The sequence below is a fragment of the Protomyctophum bolini genome (genome assembly GCF_963924005.1).
Source record: "Protomyctophum bolini genome assembly, chromosome: 11".
In the NCBI taxonomy this organism is placed as follows: Eukaryota; Metazoa; Chordata; class Actinopteri; order Myctophiformes; family Myctophidae; genus Protomyctophum; species Protomyctophum bolini.
The window spans coordinates 9110674-9118365 of NC_137872.1; positions in this window are offsets into that span (position 1 = coordinate 9110674).

Here is a 7692-nt window from a genome sequence, read left to right on the forward strand (position 1 = left end):
TCATGTGGTTGAAGGAACTCTGAGGATTTGACTGTGTACAGTAATGTGGGTCCCAGTGTATATTAAAAGGTCAGAGGTTGTGTGGAAGTGGAGGTTCAACGTTATACGTGAAGAAGACGTACTGTTACTGTGACCCCCGTGGCTGATCTGGGAGCTGTTCTGTTCTGAAGGCAGGAGAGGCAGGCACTGGATGCATGGCCGAGGAGAGGCTGACTGCACACAGTCACGCACGCACGCACGCACAACACAACACACATAAAATTATATTTTAAAATACACAGACATGCAGATGTATACCGTTAGCCGACTCCTCAGCCCTCCTCACAAAGCAAGTATGTGTGTGTGTGCGCGTGTGCGTGTGCGCGTGTGTGTGCGTGTGTGTGCGTGTGTGTGTGTGTGTGTGTGTGTGTGTGTGTGTGTGTGTGTGTGTGTGCGTGCGCGCGCGTGTGTGTGTGTGTGACCTGTGTGACCTGTGTGACCTGTGTGAGTGTAAAGTGTACAGTGCTTGGTGTGGGTCTCCCAGAACTGTTCCTCTATGTTGTTGTGTTGTTGTTTCTCAAAGTGGGGTCTGGGGACCCCCAGGGGTCCTTGAAGGGGTTCCAGGGGTCCCCCAACAAAATGAGTTAATATAGCATCAAAATCTGTAAAAACAAAAAACTGTATGGCCGTCCCTGCATCATGGCACAAGATATTTTCAGATGGGGGGGGGGTACATCATCAATGTGGGGGTCCTTGACATAAAACAGGTGTGAGAACCACGCCGCTCTATTTATTATTTTGTCAGGAACCAAAGAGTTCTTTCCTTCCTCCAAGCTTGATTGGCTGGTAGTTGACTGGTCCGAACAACTACTGTTGTAGTAGTTCCACCCACATGCAGGACGCTCTGCAGAAATGCCACCAATCCGTGACAATTACAGCAGTTTCTTTCCATACCTCTTCTTGTTTGTTTGTTTGTTTGTTGGTCTGTTTTTCCTCAAAGAAACACAATGATTTTCCAGAACGCCACAGTGATTTTTTTCTAAAAGAACAGATCGAGTTCTCTCAATGTGAATGTTTACACGTGTAGGGGAGTGTCTTGTTTATCTGTCTATCTGTGTTTACTACTATTGTGTAAGTGTGTGTGTGTGGGTGTGTGTGTGTGTGTGTGTGTGTGTGTATGATGTATGATGTGCTGTGTGTTACCCTGTATGTGAATAATATGTGTTTGCAATTGCGTGCGTGCATGTGTGTGCGCGCGTGCTTGTGTGCGTGCTTGTGTGCGTGTGTGTGTGTGTGTGTGTGTGTGTGTTTGAGAGAGAGAGACTGCAACACTAAGATCCATTAACAGACAGTCTTCTAGCCCGTCAAGACGAAGTTAATGTCCACGAAAGACGAAGGTCTCTCTCTCTCTCTCTCTCTCTCTCTCACTGTCCCTCCCAACTGTTCACCCCACAGGGGAGTTCTTCAGAGCCAGTCCAAGCAATACAAATTCAAATTCACAGACCACATCGAAATAGAAAATAAAACATTACAAATACTATACAACCCCCGCTATCCCAACTCCTTTCCCCATCACTCAGAGCCCCAATTAGAAGAAGACTAAAGAACTAAGAACACACAGTAACATCCTGAATGTTAATTTAACTCAAAGAGTGTACAAATGAATCCAAAATGGACCCTGTAACCCATTCGTACACTCTCGGATTAAATGAACACTTGGGACATTTACAGTGTCTGTGTCAGAGTTTGTCATTCTCTGCACAATGGCACCTTTAGAATAGAATAATGTATTTTATTTTATTTCGTTTTTTTATTTTTTATTTCGTTTTTATTTTACTAATAATACTATAATTTGTCTTGATAATGAGAGTTCCAAAGCAGTCATGATGGCAGGAAGGAAGGAAAGAAGAAGCTCAAGGTATAGGTGCTAGAAAGTCTTCATCTCAAAACGCACCCTGTGTCCTATAAAAGTAAACTTCAATAAACACCATAACAGTCCACACGCACGCACGCACGTACGCATGGAGGCACGCATGCACGCACGCACGCACAGACGCACGCCCGCACGCACACACACACACAATCACACACACACACACACACACACACACACACACACACACACACACACACACACACACACACACACGACCCACGCTTATAAGGCGTCTTAAATGTAGTGCACTACAGTCTAGGATTCCTACAAAGTACATCATGGCTATAGGGTGCGATTTGAGACATGGTAGTGAGAATGTCAGCGTTGGAAGCAGATGGATGTGGCATGCATGGTTGGCTATAAGGTCAATGGCTTATGGATGGCAGTTTGAACCCTGGCCCCGGGGTGGCCCCTGGGGCCCTAAAAGGCCTTATACAAAAGACAGTGCTAATGAAGCACAAACTACTAGCGACTAACAGTTGAGGTCTTTTTTTTTTCTTCATTAGTATAGGCTATACTGCAGCAAATCTTGTATAAACAGAGTACTTTACTTATAGAGTAGCATTAGAAAAGGTAGCCTAAATGCTCACCTAAAGCTAACCTAAGGGACATGATTCACAGGGATTCAGTTTGAGGCTTTGTAGATGGGAACATTTTTGGCAACAGTTAATGGCCAACTGTATTTTATCACTATAGGTTATACAACTCGGCAGCTACACTTTTAAATGGTCCTACTGAAGGTAGTATAGCATATATACGCCTCTGATTGACTCAAAACAGTTGCTCGGGTGACCGCGTTCAAAACTAAAAGATAACCTGTTCGCTATCCTAAAGCTAACCTAACCCTGAAGCTGAACAGAAACAAACCTGAAAGCAAGGCCGCAGACCTAACCCAATACGCTTACCTTGGGTTAGCTTTAGGCCTATAAAGGCTCAAAGTCCTAAAAGCTTAAGCCTAGATCAAATGATACCCAGGACATCACTGGCAAAAAATCCTTGGTATTTTTTTATTCTAGCCTGAACCTTAGAAACCGGGCTAAATGGTAACCTAACCTTAAACGTAGCCTGCATGGACAGACTTCTGTATGTATCATCCGGCGTGATACTTTAGTCTGGATGCAATATGCTGCATGCACCACAGCATCACTGGCCAGATACAGCAAGGCATTTGGCGTGGTGCAGGGTTACTGTACCTTGCTCACCCACGCAGAGTATAAGCGCTTTGATATGGTAAAAGGCCATAAGGTTAGGTATAATATTATGGTTATGTATATAGGTATATATAACTCTGGCCATGAACCATGGCCTTCTGTGTAAGGCTATACGGTTTTACTGTTCACTGCTTATATGCTGTCTGGTCATTTCTTCACACACACACATACATGCAGGCGCACAGATCATTTCTGTATCCACTCTAGACCGAATATACGCAAACAGCAAAGCAGGTCCTGGGGTGACAGTATCTGGAACTGATGCAGCAGTTAATGAGGTCTTTAATACACTTCATTTTTTGCATCACTGCTGTATGTTTTTTTTGGAAATTGCGTGTACTTCCTGTATCCAGACTTGAGTATCAATCCAAATATATAGATACTATAGTATGTCCAGGCTAACCTAACCCAAACCTATCCTAAAAGCTAACCTTTTGCAGCGAGATCGGCAGAGTGGAATAAAGCCATCCTAGTTCCTTCATCTCCATGTGAGTAGTCTTGTTTTTTGTTGCATAAAGCATGTTATGTTGTTAACTATTCAGCCTGTTTTGGGGGGGGAAAAAACAACACAAAAAACAATGTTGTTCTTGTGCAAATGTACTTTTCCTCTGCCTTGTCTCCATCCCTCCCCCACCCCCCAGTACGCCCCCGGTCGAATCACAACTATGAACCGCTGAGCATAGAAAGCCCTTGTGTGTGCTCCCGTCCTTTAAAAATTAAAGCCCTTGCTGGGAGAAACATGGGAGAGGGCAAAAAGAAAGAAAAATAATAATCCCCCCCCCCTCCCTCTCAAAAGTCCTCCTCGGAACGGCGATGGCCGATTTCGTTGCCATTTGCAAAATTCCTGTGTATTTATTGAGACGCCGGGAGGACTTCCACAGTGCTGCGAGGTTATCCCTCTTTATGCTCCCTTTTATATGGCATTAAAAAGACAAAAGGTAGAACGGCAGCATCATCATTCATTAAACAGTGTGGCTGATGATTGAAACAGTTTTTATTTTTTATCATGGTTATAGTTGTAGTAGGAAGTGTGCGAAGAATCATCAGCTCCGTTAATGTTCCATTCATACAAACAGTGGTAAAGTGGTTTAGGGAGGTAAACAAAGGAAGAGAAACAACACCAATGCAGTATTATATATATATGTATATATATATATATATATATATATATATATATATATATATATATATATATATATATAGTTTTTCTTTTTTTCTTTTTACTTTTCCTCTTCGATCACCGCATACTATCTGGAAAGGCTTGTAAAACGCTGTCATGGGGTTTATCTGCACTACACATGCTTCCCTTTCTCTCTCCCTCTCGTCTCTCCTCCTAGAATTATTTTCTTTCACTGGCCTCTCGTTTATTTATTTTACATTTTCTCACTCATGCCGTCAATTCAGCCTCACCAGCCTCTCATTATCCCCCCCCCACACGGTGTGTGTGTGTGTGTGTGTGTGTGAGTGTGTGTGTGTGCGCGGCGCGTGTGCGTGTGTGTGCGCGTGTGCATGTGTGCGTGCGCAGCGTGTACAAGAGGCACCATGTGGAACCAGGGGACATTCTTAATAATATATTTTTTATTATAGAAAACCGCAATTCTCTCGCTGTGTTGAAGTAAATGTCTTGCTCTTTGGCAAAGAATGAGCCAGTTTGACAAAACTAAACAAGAGCTCCATTTATAAACTTAGAGCCAATGAATTATAGACGTCTTCAAGGTGACTGGCCAATGTGCAAATACTGTGTGCGAGTGCGTGTGTGTGCGTGTGTGTGCGCGCGCATGTGTGTGTGCGTGTTAAAGAGAGAAAGGGGAGGGATATGCGATAGAGTTTTATGTATTTCTAAAATACAGGTGTGTACAGGTGTTTGAAATATGATGACACTGACTCTATGTGTATGGGACAGCTGGAGTGACATGTAACGATGTAAGCTAAGCTGATGGACGCAAGCAATTTTCTCTCACGCCCTGTTTTGTACTGTATGTGTGCGTGTGCGTGTGTGTGTGTGTGTGTGTGTGTGTGTGTGTGTGTGAGAAAGATAAAGGGGAAGAGAGGCTGTGAATGACAGCTCAATAGACGGTGCACAAATCCTGTGAATAATGCATCGGACCTGTTCCAATTCTCTGAACATCTGTCTCTCCTTATCATAGGCCACATTCCAATACTTTTCAAACGCATCCTTCATCCTGCTCTATTGGAGAAGAGGGGGTTTCGACACTATAGCAACCTTTCATACAGGTTAAATTAGCTAGTTTTTTTCCCCAGTTTCAGCTGCCATTCACCTACATTAATTTCTAAGTTCTTAATTTAGGTGACGAATATATAGATTTTGGTCACTAGCCCAGAGAATGTATTTGGTTGCTATATAACTTCACAGTTTTACAATTCTGACTTTGAAATTTGTTTAGTTTTTTGCTAATTACTGCAGACCTCATAATTTTAGCCAACAGCTATAGCCATAGCTAATTTATTACGACGTCCATCTGTGTTCTTACTGCATGTCTCGCTTCAGGCTCCAACATATTCTCACAGTTTTAGCGGACTCCTTAGACTCCTTGCTAAATGACTCCTTGCTAAAATAATGACCTCGAACCAAACCACAGATTCCAGACTAGACTAAAGGTGACAGAAAGAAGGAACATGTTGCCAGTGGTGGACAGTAACAAAATAAATGTCCTACAGTATACTGGACCCAAGTACATGTTTTTTTGAGTATCTGTACTTTGTTGGATACTTTCTGCATGGATGACTTTCACCCCACTACATTTCAAAGACAAATATTGTACATTATATGAATGAATCACTTAATTTCAAATATAGTGAAAAGAACAGACCTGTAAAATATACTTTTGAATACCGTAAGTATTTTTGTAAAAGCAATTGAAGTGCTCCCGGTACTTAAACTCAAGTACACATTTGGCCCGAGCAACTTCGACTTGCGGTGGAGTCCTATATTTGACCAGGAGTATATGTACATGCACGGTGACTCTAAGTAACCTGTCCACCACCGCATGTTAGACGAGAGGAAAGGAGGGGAGGGTAGAAGAGAGCAAGGAAACGAGGAGAGAAAAGACAAGGATACGAGGAGAGAGGAGGTGACTTGTGGTGTTACAGAATGATGGCAGTGGGGATGGGAGGTGAAGGCAAGACACACAGACACAGACACAGACACAGACAGACAGACAGACAGACAGACAGACAGACAGACAGACAGACAGACAGACAGACAGACAGACAGACAGACAGACAGACAGACAGACAGACAGACAGACAGACAGATATATTTGATAGTCTTTTAAACGTTCCAGGTGAAATAAAAAAATAAATAAAAAATAAATAAGACCTTTTGTGTGACAAAGAAAAAACAGGATTAAAAGGAAGCACCAATGACCACCAGAAACATTTACCATCTAAAGAGATTAAAATACTATATACTATCATTTTGAGGCACGACTTGCCCTCCCCACCCTGCACCCCCAAACGGCAGATCTGTGATCAGTCCGTGGCAGCCTCACTGCACGTGGGGAGGGATAACATCTGCCACCAGATCAGGGTCACTGTCTGGTCTGTTTTGTACCAATAAAGGAACGGTCTCGATTCGGTCTCAGTTGAATCGATTCAGGAGGCGTGGTGTAACCTCTTACCACAAAAAAGACCCTTTGATCTGATTCAACAAACCCTTAAGAAATTAATATTTAATATTAATAAGTCGGCAAATGCAGCCTGCAGAAACATGCCATGAAAGATGAACTCATTGCACTTCTCCGTCTGTGTTTCTGAACCGACTGAGCTGAAAATGAACCGATCCCGACCCAGTGCTGCCCTTCTTTTTAACTATTATCGCTGTAATAGAAACAGCTGGGGGCCCGAGGCGGCTCCCTGGGCTACACCAACCATGCTACTGTCCAAGGAGGTCAGGGGTCAAAGTTCAAGTCTCTTACAAGTGACCCCATCTCCCACAAACCTCCTGTAGTTCACATTATTCTGCTTTGCTACCGATTGCTCCTCCTAGACAATGGATATACACTGTTATAATCTAACCGTTTAGTTAAAATGGTGGCTTCTGTTGTTCACACCTAAAGTAAGGTCAGTAAGCCAATTTATGAACATAACGTTTATGGACATAAATTGAACAAACAAAATATGCCTTTGCATGTAAAGATTCACAGGTTTGCCTAGCATGAATTGATATGTAATAAACAGGAGCTAGAAACAACTTTTCCATGGAAATCAACCCTGCTTCTCACGCACGCACGCACGTACGCACACACACACACACACACACACAAACACTGAACACGCGCACACACAGGCATGCACACACGCACAACCCTAACAGCGCTCAGGATATCACAGTTCAAAGGCTCAAAAATCACAGTTCAAAGTTCACAGCTGAAGTTTATCCACCCGAACTATGCCCTCTGACCCTGCCTGGTACCATACTGCTATTGGTCAAAACTCTATTTAACTCCTCCCCCTTCCCACAGCCTTCGCCACCACCCCCACCACCATCGTATAACCGTCAACCTCCTCTAAATATGCTCAGGCGATATCTGTGGCCAGCACCTC